General features: G+C 37.6%; 1 long non-coding RNA gene across 2 annotated transcripts in view; it reads right to left on the reverse strand.

Annotated features, from left to right (window-relative positions):
* LOC140595435 (uncharacterized) overlaps nucleotides 1-16,961 on the reverse strand; it is an 87,312-nt gene that overhangs the window by 68,571 nt on the left and 1,780 nt on the right. Inside the window, exon 1 of one of the 2 annotated variants that reach the window (XR_011997030.1) lies at nucleotides 5,629-5,693. The exons of the other annotated variant lie outside the window; for it this stretch is intronic. This is a non-coding gene — a long non-coding RNA (uncharacterized lncRNA). Of the gene's footprint in view, nucleotides 1-5,628; nucleotides 5,694-16,961 lie in introns of those variants that run through there. 2 annotated transcript variants of the gene reach the window in all.

Genomic DNA, 16,961 nt, shown 5'->3' on the forward strand with positions numbered 1-16,961 from the left:
TCATGCAAGAAAAACAGGACCAGACTGAGGAATCGAGAGGAATTGACTATGGTAAGCTTTTTTGTAAATTGTGGAGCCCAAATTCTGAGGTTTTAGAAGTCCACACCATTCACTGGAATCAAGCTGGGTGGGCAGTGGTGGCCCTGGGGGGAGGGAGGTAGGAGGCTTGGGAGTGGATGGTGGACAGCCTGGTGTGGTGATCCCTGGGGTTGTACTGTGAGAAAACATCCTCCTTTCTGGATACATTTGGAAAAGCGTAGATTCACTCTCAAGGGCAAGGACCCCATGATGCCATTGAGCAGCCATTCAACCGCAGGGGACAGAGGACAGAGGCATGGGCAGAGGGCAGATAACATGATTGCAGCTTTTTGCTGTGCTGCACCATAGACTCCAGGCACCTTCAAGGCCATGCGACTGCTTTTCTGGGACAGAGTGGTGCTGGGGGCAGTGTTGCAAGGTTCTCCTGGGTGGGGTGGAGGAGGGAGTGGGCATGCCTTGGTAGGTCATTTAAGATTTGGAGTTTTGAATCCTAGCCCTCCACTAGAGATAAACTGTGAGAGAACTGTGGTGCCCAGTGCAGAGGGCAGATAACCCATTTACAGCTTTTCACATGGTGCACCATAAACTCAAGAAATCATCCCAGCTTTTCTGGGATAGAACAGCACAAAGCTCTTCTCCCCTGGGGTCCAATCCTTGCCAGAACATTTCAGATTTGGAGTTTTGAGTTCCAGTTGCACACCAGAAATAAAGCACAGGAGTACTGTGGTGCCAGACTTGCCAAAGGCCCAGGCACGGACATGTTGAGGGCAGGGAACTGACAGATGTTTGGGCCACAAAAGGGAGGATTGTTCGCTTTTCTGTGAGGGCCTCCTGAAGAGTAGAAGCTGCCAGTTTCCCTCCCCAGGGATAAGAGGGCAAGGGTGATGCCATCTTCTACCACCACTGCCCCTCCTTGCCAACCAGCATCATTGGATCAGGGAGAAACACAGCACCCCCAGGGGATGCTGGAGCTACTTACACCAAACCCCACCCACCATGGCCACAGGAGCATCTTTCCTAGGGCAGGTCAGAACTGTGAGCCAGGGCAGTGGGCCTCTCTACCATGGGAACAGCACACAGGTCCCATGCATGTACTTTTTAATTTTTTTCCTTTTTTCCTTGGAATCAGGCTTATAGATCTTTGTTTGCTTGTTTAAATTTCCCCTTTTGTAATTTTTTTTTGGATTAGGCTTTTCTTCTTTTTTTTCTGTCCTTTTTTTTGGAATCAAACTTATAGTTGTTTCTTCTTTTTCCTTTTTATTTTTTGAACCATGTTTTGTTTTTGTTTGGGTTTTTTTTTTTTTTTTGCTTTTTTTTCTTCTTTTACCAAGCTTATCCTTACAAACAAATCAAAGCTCTCCTAGTTAAAGGCCCAAACATTCCCCACTGCAAGCAAGGAGGAACTCCATAGATGGACTGACCTGTGGGAAAGAGCAGCCAAGACACAACAAGAGTGCAGGCAGCATACATCAGAAACACTTTCTGAAATGCCAGGCCCTGGAAAGTGTATGTTCAATTTTTAACACAGCATTACTCTCAGGAGCAGGAAACATAACAAGTCTTCATAATATGTGAAAGACAGAAAATTATTCAAAATTCCAAGATGAAGGAATTTTCCCCAAAAGAACAATCAAGAAGAAGTAACCACCAAGGACATGCTCAAAACTGACTGGATATAATCACAACAAGGATAGAAGTAGCAGAAGAATGAATAGGTGATATAAAAGATGAAATTACAGAAACTAACAAAGCTGAAAAAAGAAGGAAAGAAAACTATTAGATCACAAACACAGGCTTAGGGAATTCAGTGATTCTATAAAGTGCAAAAATATCCAATTCATAGGAGTCCCAGAAGAGGAATGGGAAAAAGTGTGTGTGTGGGGGGGGGGGTGCAGAAGGTTAATTTGAACAATTATAGCTGAGAATTTCCCTAATCTGGGAAAGGAAACAGGCATTCAAGTCCAAGAGGCATAGTGAAACTTGCAAAATACAAAGATAAAGAGAGAATTCTGAGAGCAGCTAGAGACAAAGGGTCCTCAGCCTACAAGGATAGACATATAAGGTTAGCAGATCTGTCCACAGAAACTTGACAGGCCAGAAGAGAGTGACATGAAATATTCAATGTCTTAAAAGGGAAAATTACGCAGCCAAGAATATTTACCCAGCAAGGCTGTCATTTAGAATAGAAGAGATAAAGAGTTTCCATTAGAATAAAAAACTAAAGAAGTTCATGAACATTAAACCAGCTCTGCAAGAAATATTAAAGGGGACCCTTTGAGCAGGAAAGAAAGACCAAAAGGAACAAAGACTAGAAAGCAATAGAGACAATCTACAGGAACAGCAACCTTACAGGTAATACAATGGCACTAAATTCATATCCATCAATAATTACTCTGTATGTAAATGGACTAAATGCACCAGTCAAAAGGCATAAGGTATCAGAATGGATCAAAAAACAAGGCCCATTGATATGCTGCTTACAAAACACTTATTTTAGACCAAAAGATACCTCCAGATTGAAAGCAAGGGAATTATCATGCTAATGGACATCAAAACTAAGCAGGAATAGCCATACTTATATCAGACAAATTAGGTTTTAAACCAAAGACTATAATAAGGGGTAAAAAAGGGCACTATATCTTAATAAAGAGGTCTGTCCAACAAGACCTAACAATTGTAAATATGTATGCCCTCAACTTGGGAGCAAATATATAAATCAATTAATAACAAACTTAAAGAAACTCATTGATAATAATACAATAATAGTAGGGAATTTTAACACTCCTCTCACAGCAACGGACAGAAGATCACAGCAGGACATCAACAGGGAAACAATGGCTTTGAATGATACACTGGACCAGATGGACTTCACAGATATAGTCAGAGCATTTTATCTTGAAGCAGCAAAATACACATTCTTTTTTGAGTGCATATGGAACATTTTCCAGAATATATCATATACAGGGTCACAAAACAGGCCTCAACCAGTACAAAAAGACTGAGATCATACCATGCATATTTTCAGACCACAACACTATGAAACTTAAAGTCAACCACAAGAAAAAAATTTGGAAAGACCACAAATACATGGAGGTTAAAGAACATCCTACTAAAAAATGAATGGGCTAACCAGGAAATTAAAGAAGAAATTTTAAAAAATACATGGAAGCAAATGAAAATGAAAACATGACAGTCTAAAACCTTTGGGATATGGCAAAAGAAGTCCAAAGAGGGAAGTATATAGAAATACAGGCCTTCCTGAAGAAACAAAAAAAAGTCTCAAATACACAACCTAAACTTACACCTTCAAGAGCCGGAAAAAGAATGATAAATAAATGGCAAATACCCACCATTTGTTTCGACATGGATGGAACTGGAGGGTTTTATGCTGAGTGAAATAAGTCAATTGGAGAAAGAGAAACATTATATGGTCTCATTCATCTGGGGAATGTAAAAAATAGTGAAAGGGAATAAAGGGGAAAGGAGAAAAAATGAGTGGGAAATATCAGAAAGGGAGACAGAACATGAAAGACTCCTAACTCTGGGAAACAAACTAGGGGTGGTGGAAGGGGAGGTGGGGGTGACTGGGTGATGGGCACTGAGGGGGGCACTTGATGGGATGAGCGCTGGGTGTTATTCTATATGTTGGCAAATTGAACACAATAAAAAAATAAATTTTATATAAAAAAAACTAAATCCAGCAGGAGAAGAGAAATAAGATTAGAAGAGAAATCAATGATATAGGAAAAAAAAAAAGCCCACTGGAACAGATCAACAAAACTAAAAAAAAAAAACAAAAAAAAACCCTAAGAGTTGGTTCTCTGAAAGAATTAATAATATCCCTGAGCCAGACTTATCAGAAAGAAAAGGGAAAGGACCCAAATAAATAAAATCATGAATGAAAGAGGAGAGATCACAACCAACACCAAATACAATTGTAAGAGAATATTATGAGCAATTATATGCAAACAAATTAGGCAATCTGGAAGAAATGGATAAATTCCTAGAAATATATAAACTACCAAAACTGAAACAGGAGGAAATATAAAATGTGAACAGACCCATAACAGGCAAAAAAAATTGAAACAGTAATCAAAAGCTTCTCAACAAACAAGAGTCCAGGGCTGTATTGCTTCCCAGGGGAATTCTACCACTCAAAGAAGAATTAATACTTATTCTTCTGAAATTATTCCAAAAAATAAAAATGGAAGGAAAATTTCCAAACTCATTCTATGAGACCAGCATTACTTTAACGTCAACACAAAAAAAGACCCCACTAAAAAGGAGAGTTACAAACAAATATCCCTGATGAATGTGGATGTAAATATCCCCAACAAGATACCAGCAAATCAAATCCAAAAGTACATTAAAGGAATTATTCACCACAACCAGGTGGGATTTATTCCTGGGCTGCAGGCATGGTTTAATATCTGCAAATCAATCAACAAGATACACCACATTAATAAAAGAAAGGATAAGAACCATATGATCCTTTCAATAGATGCAGAAAAAGCATCTGACAAATTCCAGCATCCTTTCTTGACAGGATCCTCTCCCAAGAAAGTAGGGAGAGAAGGAACATACCTCAACATCATGAAGGCCATATGTAAAAGACCCACAGCTAAAAACTGAGAGCTTTCCCCCTAAGGTCAGGATGATTGGATGGGGATGTCCAATCTCACCACTGTTGTTCAACATATTACTGGAAGTACTAGCTTCAGCAATTGGACAACAAAAAGAAATAAAAGGAATCCAAATTAGTAAGGAAGAAGTCAAACTTTCACTCTTCACAGACAACATGAAACTATGTGAAAACCCGAAAAACTCCACCAAAAAAATTGCTAGAACTGATACACGAATTCAGCAAACTCACAGGATATAAAATCAATGAACAGAAGTCTGTTGCATTTCTATATACCAATAACGAATCAGCAGAAAGAGAAATCAAGGAATCAACCCATTTACAATTGTACCCCAAACCATAAGACACCTAGGGATAAACCTAACCAAAGAGGTAAAAGATCTGTATTCTGAAAACTATAAAATGTTTATGAAAGAAATTGAAGAAGACACAAAGAAATGGAAAAACATTTGAATGCTCATGGACTGGAAGAACAAATATTAATATGTGTGTACTACTGAAGGAATCTACACATTCAATGCAATTCCTATCAAAATAACACCAGCATTTTTTTAAACAGAGCTTAACAGAGCTACTAGAAACAATCCTAAAATCTGTATGGAACCAGAAAAGACCCTGAATAGCCAAAGTAATGTTGAAAGAGAAAACCAAAGCTGGAAGCATCACAGTTCTGAACTTCAAGATGTAGTACAAAGCTGTAATCATTAAGACAGCATGATACTGGCACAAAACAAACACATCAATCAATGGAACAGAACAGAGAACTCAGAAATGGACCTACAAGTATATGGTCAACTAATCTTCAACATAGCAGGAAAGAATGTCCAATGGCAAAAGACAGTCTTTTCAAATGGTGTTGGAAAAATTGGACAGCAACATGCAGAAGAATGAAACTGGGCCACTTTTTTACATCTTACACAAAAATAAACTCAAAATGGCTGGAATACCTAAATGTGAGACAGGGATCCATCAAAATCCTGGAGGAAAACACAGCCAGTAACTAACGTCTTTGACATCATCTATGACAAATTCTTCTCCTGAGGCAAGGGAAACAAAAGCAAAAATTAACTATTGAGACTTCATCAAGATAAAAAGCTTCTGCACAGTGCAGGAAACAATCAACAAAACTAAAAGGCAACCCAGAAGATATTTGCCAATGATGTATTAGATAAAGGGCAGTGCCCAAAATCTATAAAACATTTTTCAATATCAACACTCAAAAAATAAATAATCCAGTTAAGAAATGAGCAGAAGGCATGAACAGACATTTCTCCAAAGAAGACATACAAATTGGCTAACAGGCACATGAAAAAATGCTTAACATCACTCGTCACCAGTGAAAATCAAAATCAAAACCACGATAGGATACCCATGCTTGTTAAAATGACTAAAATGAACAATTTAGGAAACAATAGATATTAGGGAGGATATACAGAGAAAGAGAACCCTCTTGCAATGTTGATTGGAAAGCAAACTGATGCAGACATCTGGAAAATAGTATGGACTTTTCTCAAAAAATTAAAAATAGAACTACTCATGACTCAGCAATTGCACTACTGGGTATTTATCCAAAGGATTAAAAAAGTGATTAAAAGGGGCAATGCACTCCAATGTTCATAGCAGCACTATTAACAATAGCCAAGGTATGGAAAGAGCCCAAATGTCCAATCGACCGATGAATGTATAATACACACATACACACACACACACACACACACACACACACTAGAATATTACTCAACCATCAAAAAAGAATGAACTCTTGCCATTTGCAATGATGTGGAAGGAACTAGAGTGTATTATGCTAAGTGAAATAAGTCAGATACTATGATTTCACTCATATGTGGAATTTAAGAAACAAAACAGATAAACATAGGGAAGGGAACAAAAAATAAAACAAAAAGAGAACCAAACCATAAGAGACTCTTAACCATAGAAAACAAACTGAAGGTTGCTGAAGGGGAGGTAGGTAGCAAGATGGGCATTAAGTAGGGCACTTGAGATGAGCACTGGGTGTTATATATAAGTGATGATCACTAGATTCTACTTTTGAAACTAAAACTAACTACACTGTATGTTAACTAATTGAATTTATATAAAATCCTGGAGGAAAAAATAAAATGAAAAAATCTATCAAAACCTCTAATAAAAATCATATTTCTCAGTACAGCAGCATAGTAGTTATGTGTGATTCCATGTCTAAGTACTGATCAATAAGATGTAAACAAAAATGATGAAGCAACTTCCACAAATTCTCAAGGAATATTTTTTCCCTTCCTTCTGGTTGGAATGTGAGCATAACAGAAACTGGAGTAGCCATTTTGGCCAGATGAAGATGGCACATGATAAGCTTGACAGAACCATAAAAATATAGAAACCTAGGTTACTGACTATAAAGCCATAAAAGTCCTAGAGTGCCTACACTTATGTGAATAAGAAATTAACTTCCATCTTGTGTAAATTGTTTATTTGGGTTTTTAAAATCACAGCAAATTCTTAATATCTTAATAAATATATGATATGGGAGAAAAATATCAGAAATGAAGCTTAGGGTTACACTGTGCCTCTGAGAAAGATTAAAATTTGCTAGGAGTGAGGGGTGGTTCAGAAAAATGGATGAGGAAAGAAATTCTCCTACATAACAAAACTCTTCTTAGAAGAGTTAGATAACTGTGGTAGACTTCAGCTTACCTGTTTTTCAGCCCTATACCCTTAAGGGCACTGTGACTACTAAAAGCCTTATATATTAACACAGAGCCACATTTTACCACTCTTGTTAAGAAAACATACCTCTACTTATATAACTACTATATAACAAGACCAACACTGTGATGTACTATGAAATACACTTAAAAAAAAAGACAAATCAAGGGCTTGAGAGAAGATGGATAGTTATGCGATAAAGTGAGTAAAGGAAAATGTTAACAAAATAATCTAGGAGGTGGGATACATGTGTCCACTGTACTATTCTTTTAACCTTCTGTAAATTTCCTTACACGCTAGTAAATTTTCATGATAACATATTGGAAAGAAAAACATTCTAGTTACCGCTAAACTAGTCAACATAACCCATTGTACAAGGACATAAACAGAAAACCAGGAACCACCAAACCAATAAAATTTTAAAAATCATGATAAATAGAATATCCAACCTTAGAGTAAAAAGAGATGGTTCAGGAAACAGAAAAGAATTTTCTGATGATATTACAGAACATAAAATAGTACTCTTCTATGAAAAATAAGCAATCAGAAAATAAATATTTCTGGAAAATTAAAAAAAAGTATCTCAACTTTCAAAAAATTCATTGACTAAAAACTGACTTGGTCATTTGGAATTTAAATAATTGAGATAACTTACTGAATAGAAGGCACCAGTCTAAGCTCCTCACACATCCTGCCACCATCATCATTCATTTGGATGAATACAATAGCCTCCCAAATTTTCTATGTATTCTACACTGTCCCCTTTCATTTAATTCATAGAGGAGCCATAGCAATCTTTTTACAATCAGATCATGTCTCTCCTTGATTCAAAGTCCTCAAGGATTCCTCTTTTAATTCATAGTTAAAAGTCTTTTTTTTTTTTTTAAGATTATTGATTTATTTATTCATGAGAGACAGAGAGAGGCAGAGACATAGGCACAGGGAGAAGCAGGCTCCTCGCAGGAAGCCTGATGTGGGACTTGATCCTGGGACTCCAGGATCATGCCCTGGCCCAAAGGCAAGCAAGGCAGTCAACTGCTGAGCCACCCAGGCATCCGAGAGTAAAAGGTCTTTTAAAGTGGCCTACAAGATCTGGTCTTCTGCCTTCATCCATCCCTCTTTCCTCTATGATTACCTGTTTTACCATTCCTTCCTTTCTCCTCTCCAGCCACACTGGCCTCCTTAGAACTGCTTAAATATGCCAGGCATACTCCAATCTTTGAGCTTTGTTCTAGTTTCCGCACCACAGATAGGTTCCACCTTTCCTAGACCTTCATACAAATGACTTCAGATAGTATGTACTAGTTTCATGTGAGGCTTTTTTCATTGGGCATGTTGAGATTTATTTATACTGTTGTATATATCAGTGGCTTGTTCCTTTCTATTGCTGAGTATAACCATATACCTCAGAGGTATTGCAGGTTTGGTTCTAGACCGCCACAATAAAGTGAATGCCACAATAAAGTCAAATGAATTTTTTGTTTTCCTAATACATATATTAAAGTTATCTTTGTACTACACTGTAGTCTATTAAATGTACAATAGTAAGTCTAAAAAGTGTACATACCTTAATACATTATTGCTAAAAAATGGTAACTGTTATCTAAGCTTTCAGTGAGTCATAATCTCTGTTAGAGAAAGCTCCTGCCTCCATGTTGATGGCTGCTGATTGATCCAGGGGGAGTAACTGAAGGTTGGGATCTTATTTCTCAAAATAGGACAGTGAAGTGTGTATCATTGACCTCTCCTTTCACAAATTCTCTGTAGCATGTGATGTTGTTTGATAGCATTATATACACAGAACTTCTTTTTTTAAATTTTTTATTTATTTATGACAGTCACACAGAGAGAGAGAGAGGCAGAGACACAGGCAGAGGGAGAAGCAGGCTCCATGCACTGGGAGCCCGACGTGGGACTCGATCCCGGGTCTCCAGGATCGCGCCCTGGGCCAAAGGCAGGTGCCAAACCACTGCGCCACCCAGGGTTCCCCACAGAACTTCTTTTAACTGGAGTCAATCCTCTCCAATCCTACTGCAGCTTTATCAACTAAGTTGATGGAATAATCCAAATCCTTTGTTGTCATTTCAAAACTCTTCATACATCTTCGCCAAGAGCATATTCCATCTAAAGAAATTACTTTGCTCATGCTTAAGAAACAACTACTTGTCCACTATCATGAGATTGCAACAATTCAGCCAAATCTCTAGGCTTCACTTCTAGTTCTTGTGCTATTTCCACCACATCTGCAGTTACTTCCTCTACTAAATTTTGAGCTACGCAAAGTCAACCATGAAATCAACTTCTTCCAAACTCCTGTTCTTGTTGATATTTTTAGCTCTTCCTCACAAATTATGATTGTTCTTCATGGCATCCAGAATGGTATATCCTTTCCAGGTTTTCAGATGACTTTGCCCAGATCCTTCAGAAGACTCCCTATCTATGGTACCTATAGCCTTAAGAAATGCATTTCCCATGTAATACTTGAAAGTTGAAACTGCTCCTTGATCCATGGGCTAAAGAATGGATGTTGTGTTTGTAGGCTTGAAAACATTAATTTTGTTGGACATCTCTATAAAAATCCTTGGATGACCCAGTACATCGTCATTAAATAGTACTATTTTGAAATAAATAATTTTTTTCTGAGCAGTAGGTGTGAAGAGTAGACTTAAAATATTCAGTAAACTTTGTTGTAAATAGATGTCCCATCATCCAGGCTTGTTCCATTTACAGAACACAGGCAGATTAGATTTAGGATAACTCCTAAAGGGCCCAAGGATTTTCAGAATGGTACATAAGCATGGACTTTAACTTAAAGTCACTAGCTGCAGGGCCCCTAATAAAGGAGTCAGATTGCCTGCCCTTTGAAGCTTTGAAGTCAGGCATTGAATTCTCTCTAGCTATAAAAGTCCCACATGGCATCTTCTTTCAATATAAGGTTGTCTACATAGAAAATTTGTCATTTGGTATAAATACCTTCATGAGTTCTCTTAGCTAGATCCTTTGGGTAACTTGCTGCTTCACCTTGCACTTTTATGTCTAGAGATGGCTTCTTTCCTCAAACCTCAAGAAACCTCTACTAGCTTCTAACTTGACTTCTGCAGCATCCTCACCTCTTTCAACCTTCATAGAATTGGGGACAGTTAGGGCTTTGTTCTGGTGTAGGTTTTGGCTTGAGGGAATGTTGTGGCTGATGTGACCTATCCAGATCACTAAAATTTCCTCCATATTAGCAAGAAGACAGTTTCATTTTCTTATCATTTGTATGTTCCCTGAAGTGGCACTTTCAATTTCCTTCAAGACATTTTCCTTTATATTTACAACTTGGCTAATTGTTTGACCCCCAAGGACTAGTTTTCAGCCTATCTTGGCTTTCAACATGCCTTCTTTACTAAGCTTAATCACTGCTAGCTTCTTATTTAAAGTGAGAGATGTACAGTTTTTCAATTGAACACTTAAAGGCCATTGTAGGGTTATTAACTGGTCTAATTTCACCATTTTTGAGTCTCAGGGAATACAGAGGTCTGAGGAGAGAGACAGACAGGAATGGCTGGTTGGTGGGGCAGTCAGAAAAGACACAACATTTATCATATAATCTCACCATCATATACGGGCATAGTTTGTGGCACCCCAAACTAATGAACAATGGTAACCAAATGGACAATAGTAACATCAAAGATTACTGATCATAGATCGCCATAACGAATAATGAAGAAGTTTAAAGTAATTGCTAGAATTACCAAAATGTGACAGAAATATGGAATAAAAGCTGTTGGAAAAAATGGTGCTGAGACTTGCTCCATGCCAGATTGAAATGACTTTCAATTTGTAAAAAATGCCTTATCTTTAAAGCACAATAAAGTGAGGTATGCCTGTAGTATTTTATTACATGAATACACCAAAATTTGTTTATTTACACCCCAATTTGATGAACACCTGGGCTGTTTATAGTTTGCCTACTATGAATAAAACTTCTATGAACATTCTTACACATCTTATTTTAATTATTGGCTTTTTAGCTATGCCTCTATATTTTTTAAAGTGGTTCCTAAAGTATTAAAACATACAGCCTTAACTTTTTATAGAGTGTTTAGGTCCATTTACTACTTACTTCATCCTGCCCTATGTAATAGAGCCTTCATATGTATTACATCAACAGATGTAATAAACCTCACCAGACAATGTTAAAATTTTTGTTTTAAAGTTCTATGTATTTTAATGAAATTAAGAGGAAAAATAATGTATTTACTGAGGTATTTTCTATTTCTGATGCTTCTCTATCAAGATCCTAATTTCTGTATGGTTTTATTTCCCCTCCATTAGCATTTCTTGAAGATCTGCTTGTGGTAAAGTCTGTTATTTTTGCTTCACCTGAAAAATGTTTATTTCACCACTCTTGAAGGTATTGCACTAGATACAGAATTCCGGACCCAGTACTTTTTTATTTGGGCACTTGAAAGATGATCCAATCTCTCCTGGCCTCCACTGTTTCTGATGAGAAGACAGTAATCATATAGATCATTGTTCTATATAAATATATTTTATTGTGTTTTCAAAATCTCTGTATTATTGTTTTTGAGAAATCTGTGTTGTGCATAGGTAGGATACACTTATATTTATCCATCTCCAAGTTCATTGACTCTCTCCTCACAATCTCCATTCTGTTGTTAATTAAGCCCAACCAGTGGATTTTTAAAAATTCATATTATATTTTTCCATAACAGAATTTACATTTAGTTCTTTATTATACTTTTTATGTCTCTGCTGAGATTCTGTATTTTCATTCTGTATGAGTACATTTTCCTCTGTGTCATTAAGCATAGTTATTATAACAGCTTTTTAGGGTCTTGTTTAGTGATTCCAACAAGTCATCTTGATATTAGTCCATTGTTTGTCTTTCTCTTCAGGATGGGTAACTGTGTTGGGGGAATCTTCAAGACCATGTGTACCTTCGGAGATTAGCTAGAACTCACAGGACTCACTAAATACTTATGCTCATAGCTAAGATCTATTACAGTATGTAGTGTGCATGTAAGAAAGAAGGTTCATTATAAGGATGTGGCAACGTACCTTAAAAGCCTACTGACCACATTTAATGTCCAATATGTCAAGTTTCAGTGAATACTGAGAGGGTAAATTGTTTCTGAGGATATTTGGGAATAACCAGGTTGCCCACAACAGCAACATCAGTATATAAGAGAATTAGAATGAAGAAGAGTGAGAGTGGATTTTGTGTTTATAGAAGAGAACCTCAGGGATCCCTGGGTGGTGCAGCGGTTTGGCGCCTGCCTTTGGCCCAGGGCGCGATCCTGGAGATCCGGGATTGAGTCCCAAATGGGGCTCCCGGTGCATGGAGCCTGCTTCTCCCTCTGCCTGTGTCTCTGCCTCTCTCTCTCTCTCTCTCTGTGTGACTATCATAAATAAATAAATAAAAATTAAAAAAAAATTTAAAAAAAAAAAAAAGAAGAGAACCTCAGACTTTAGATATAAGCTGGAAGGGAAAAGTTAATAAAAGAGGAAAAGTATCATGAAGAGATTGAAAATCACTCAGTTCTAATAACCCAATGAGGATGTACCATTCCAACCTAGAAAATATGAGTTTTATAGATATGACATAACATTTTATAGTTTCTGTGACATAAATATTTGGATGTAAGTGATACACCAAATGTGCAGCCACCTGAGGGATGGCAGGTAACAAGCCATAAAACTTAAGATTTTCTCCTCCTACTACAATCCAAACTTACTTTGTTAGATCTTTTTCCCTATTCCTGGATTTCATGTTATGCCTGCCTTATGGCTTTTCTGGTCACATTAAGATATTTTCAAATGTCTCATTTTTAGTTATTTAAAAGTCCAATATAATCTCAAAGTCACTTTAAATGTTTTATATTCATTTCCCCATTGGTTCTTTAAAGTTTTGTCTTCCATTCTTTTTTGCATTCTGATTTTAACTGGACATTTTATATGATTTCAGTTTCTCTCCTCTTCCCCTCTCTTAGCATATCAGACTTTTTAAACCTTTTCAAACAGTTGACCTGGAGTTCTCCATTCACATTTAAAACTTATCTAAGCCCACTTTCAAATAATACTACATGCCTTCATGGGTAGTGAAAGTACAGAGTATTTTCAATCGCTCCCTCCGGTCCTTTATAACATTGCTGTCACTCATTTCACCTATCCACGAGCTCTAATTACAGAATAAATGTTGACATTATTATTTTGAACAGTATTCTCTGTCAGATCAATTGAGAATAAGAAAAATTAAAAAAAGAAAAATAACAGAGTTTACCTTTATATATTCCTCTCTGAAACTATTTTTTTTTTAAATGTAGAACCATTTTAAAACTAAACCAAGTTTCCAACCTATAACATTTCCATCTCTTTAAAGAGCTTTTCAAAACATTTCTTGCAGATCAGGTTCACTGGTGATAGTTTCCCTCAGTTTTTGTCTAAAAAGTCTTTATTTTTCTTCTACTTTTTAAAGAATAATTTCCCTGGATATCAAATTCTACATTTTTCTTTCAACACTTTTATTCTCTTCTTTCCTAGTTTCTGAAGATAAGTCCAATGTAATTTTTATCCCTTTTTCTCTGTAGGCAGGTTGCTTTTCCCCATCTGGCTTCAAGATTTTCTTGTTCTTGATTTTCTGCTGTTTTGAATATATATGTCCAGGTATTGATTTTTTAGTATTCATCCAGTTTGCGATTCTCTGAACTTCCTGGATCTGTGGGTTTGTGTCTGCATTAATTTTATTTTATTTTATTTTTAAAGATTTTATTTATTTATTGTTGAGAGACACAGAGAGAGGGAGAGACAGAGACACAGGCAGAGGGAGAAGCAGGCTCCATGCAGGAGGCCCGACGTGGGACTCGACCCCGCGTCTCCAGGATCAGGCCCTGGGCTGACGGTGGCGCTAAACCGCTGAGCCACTCGGGCTGCCCTCTGCATTAATTTTAGAAAATACTCAGTCATTATTATTTCCACTAGTTCTTTTCTTCCTTTCTTTACTTCTCCTTCCAGGTTTCTCATTATGCCTATGTTACACATTTTGTCATTTCCCTGGAGTATGTACATATTGTGATGTTTTCATTCTTTTTTCTCTTTGCATTTCAGTTTTATGATTTTCTACTGACATCTACATTCTCTTTTTTGCTGTGTCCAGTATACTTATGAGCCAAAGATATTTTTCATTTCTGTTCATGTGCTAGAAAGCCTTAGCTTTCTAGCAGTTCCTCTCAATTCTTCCTTAGTGTTTTCATTTCTCTGCTTACAGTCTCCTTCTGCTCCTACATGTCCATTTTCCTTCTACTTCAAAGACTAGAATGAGACGGGGTTGAGTATTTTCATTCCTCTAGATTCATAAACCTTTAGTTGGTTAGGTAAAATAGTTTCCTTTAATGGCAGGGTTGATAAGGAAAACAGGTCTGGGCATGTTTTCAAATGGTCACTTTTCCTCTTCCCCTGACAGGATTTTTCTCCTATTTTCACATTAAGAACCTGACAGAGCTTCTAAAGGTAAAACTCAGGAAAACGTGGGTCGTCTCCCTTCACCCGTAACAGGTGGGAGCAATTTAAGTTTAAAAAAAAAAAAAAAGATTTTATTTATGAGAGAGAGAGAGAGAGAGGCAGAGACACAGGCAGAGAGAGAAGCAGGACATGGGACGCGATCCCAGGTCTCCAGGATCACACGCTGGGCTGAAGGCGGCACTAAACCTCTGAGCCACCTGGGCTGCCCAACACTTTAAGTTTTTAACTCTCAAGCTAGTCCATGAGTTTAAATTCTCATGATCCTCCATGATGAGCCTTCAGCAATTTAGCAATTGCCGTTTAGGGTGTCCCTACCCATGCTGACTCCAGCTGCCAATCTCTGCTCCCTCTAAGCTGTGCTTTTTAAATGTCTGTCTCTCCAATTTAGGAGTCAGTAGTTTTCCTGCTGACCTCAGTTTTTCATGGATCTAGAAAGAGTTGCTGATTTTTAGTTTGTTTCACTTTTTCTTATTGTGAGGATGGAAGTAACTGACCTTCAAGCTCCAAACTCTTTATACATTGGACTGGAAACCTCTAAATTACTTATTCTCTTTCCTAAAATTGGCCTGATCTACAAATATGACTGGAAGGAAGAGGATAAATCTGTTTTGTCTTGGTTTCTTCACCTTTTATTTCTCTATGTCCTCATGTCCACTCATTCTATTACCTCAAAATCCATTAGCATCAGCTTAGGGGTGGGAAGAAGAGGCTCTTATAAAGGGAAACCATGGTGCCCTCTGTAACAACTGCCTAAGAGCTGATGCTTCTGGAAGAAGATAGTTTTGTACACTTTGGAGATTCACTCAAATTCAGGAACTCCAACACCATCATTCTGAGATACACAGAATGAATGCTCCAGCCAGCATGTTAAAATTTCCATGCGGATCCTTTCCTGGTGGCTTATTTCATACTTCATTCTGCTCCCTGGTTTGCTTTTCCTTTCTTTCATTCTACTGGAAATGCTTCTCTTCTTTTTTTAAAAACCATTCTAGTAGCACTACGAGTTGAAATGTGTCTCCTTGAAAAGATACAATAAAGTCCTAAGCCCAGTATCTCACAATGTGACATTATTTGGAAATAAGGCCATTAGATAATCAAGTAAAAAAAAAAAAAGATAAGTAAAAATGAGGTCATTGGGGTGTAGTCTAATGCAATATGACTATAGTCCCTACATGGAGGCAAAAATTTGGATGCAGAGACAATACATAGGAAGAATGCCATAAGAAGATAGAGGTAGAGATTGGGATAAAGCATCTATAAGTCAAGGGACATCAAAGATTCCAGCAAACCACCACACCCTAGAAGAGGGACATGGAAGAAAATTTCCCTCCAGTGCTCAGAACCAACATTGCCTACACTTTCATCTTGAATTTCTAACTTCTAGTAATGTGAGAAAGTAAAAATTTTTTTTTTTTTTGCTGTTGTCATGAAGCCACCTACTTTATTATTTTTTTTTAATTTTTTTTTAATTTATTTATGATAGTCACACACAGAGAGAGAGAGAGGGAGAGAGAGGCAGAGACACAGGCAGAGGGAGAAGCAGGCTCCATGCACCGGGAGCCTGATGTGGGATTCGATCCCGGGTCTCCAGGATCGCGCCCTGGGCCAAAGGCAGGCGCCAAACCGCTGCGCCACCCAGGGATCCCAAGCCACCTACTTTAAAGTACTTCGTTATTGAAAGCCCTAGAAAATGAATACAGCAGAGACGTACCAATATGCCTACGAGCTGTTGAGAAAACTCAACAATTATCTTTTTGTCATCACAGGCTCCCTCAATTGGTCTTCCATTTAAGTATTTCCAGGCAAGAGAGATGGGTAATCACTTTTGGGACTGCCATTTCCCAAACTCCAAGGTTACTGGTCAAGCCTCACCCCACCACATCTCCAAATCTCTTACAACTCTCTTCCTCAGTGGCAGCAAGGAGTGGCCAGGAACTAGATCATGCAGGATCTTGGAGTTTCATGAAAACATGGATTTTCCTCTACTTGAGTAGAGAAGCTCTTAAAAGTTTTGACCAGGAAAATTAAATTCTGACATACATTTTAGAAG

This window comes from Vulpes vulpes, chromosome 14 (genome assembly GCF_048418805.1).
Source record: "Vulpes vulpes isolate BD-2025 chromosome 14, VulVul3, whole genome shotgun sequence".
In the NCBI taxonomy this organism is placed as follows: domain Eukaryota; kingdom Metazoa; phylum Chordata; class Mammalia; order Carnivora; family Canidae; genus Vulpes; species Vulpes vulpes.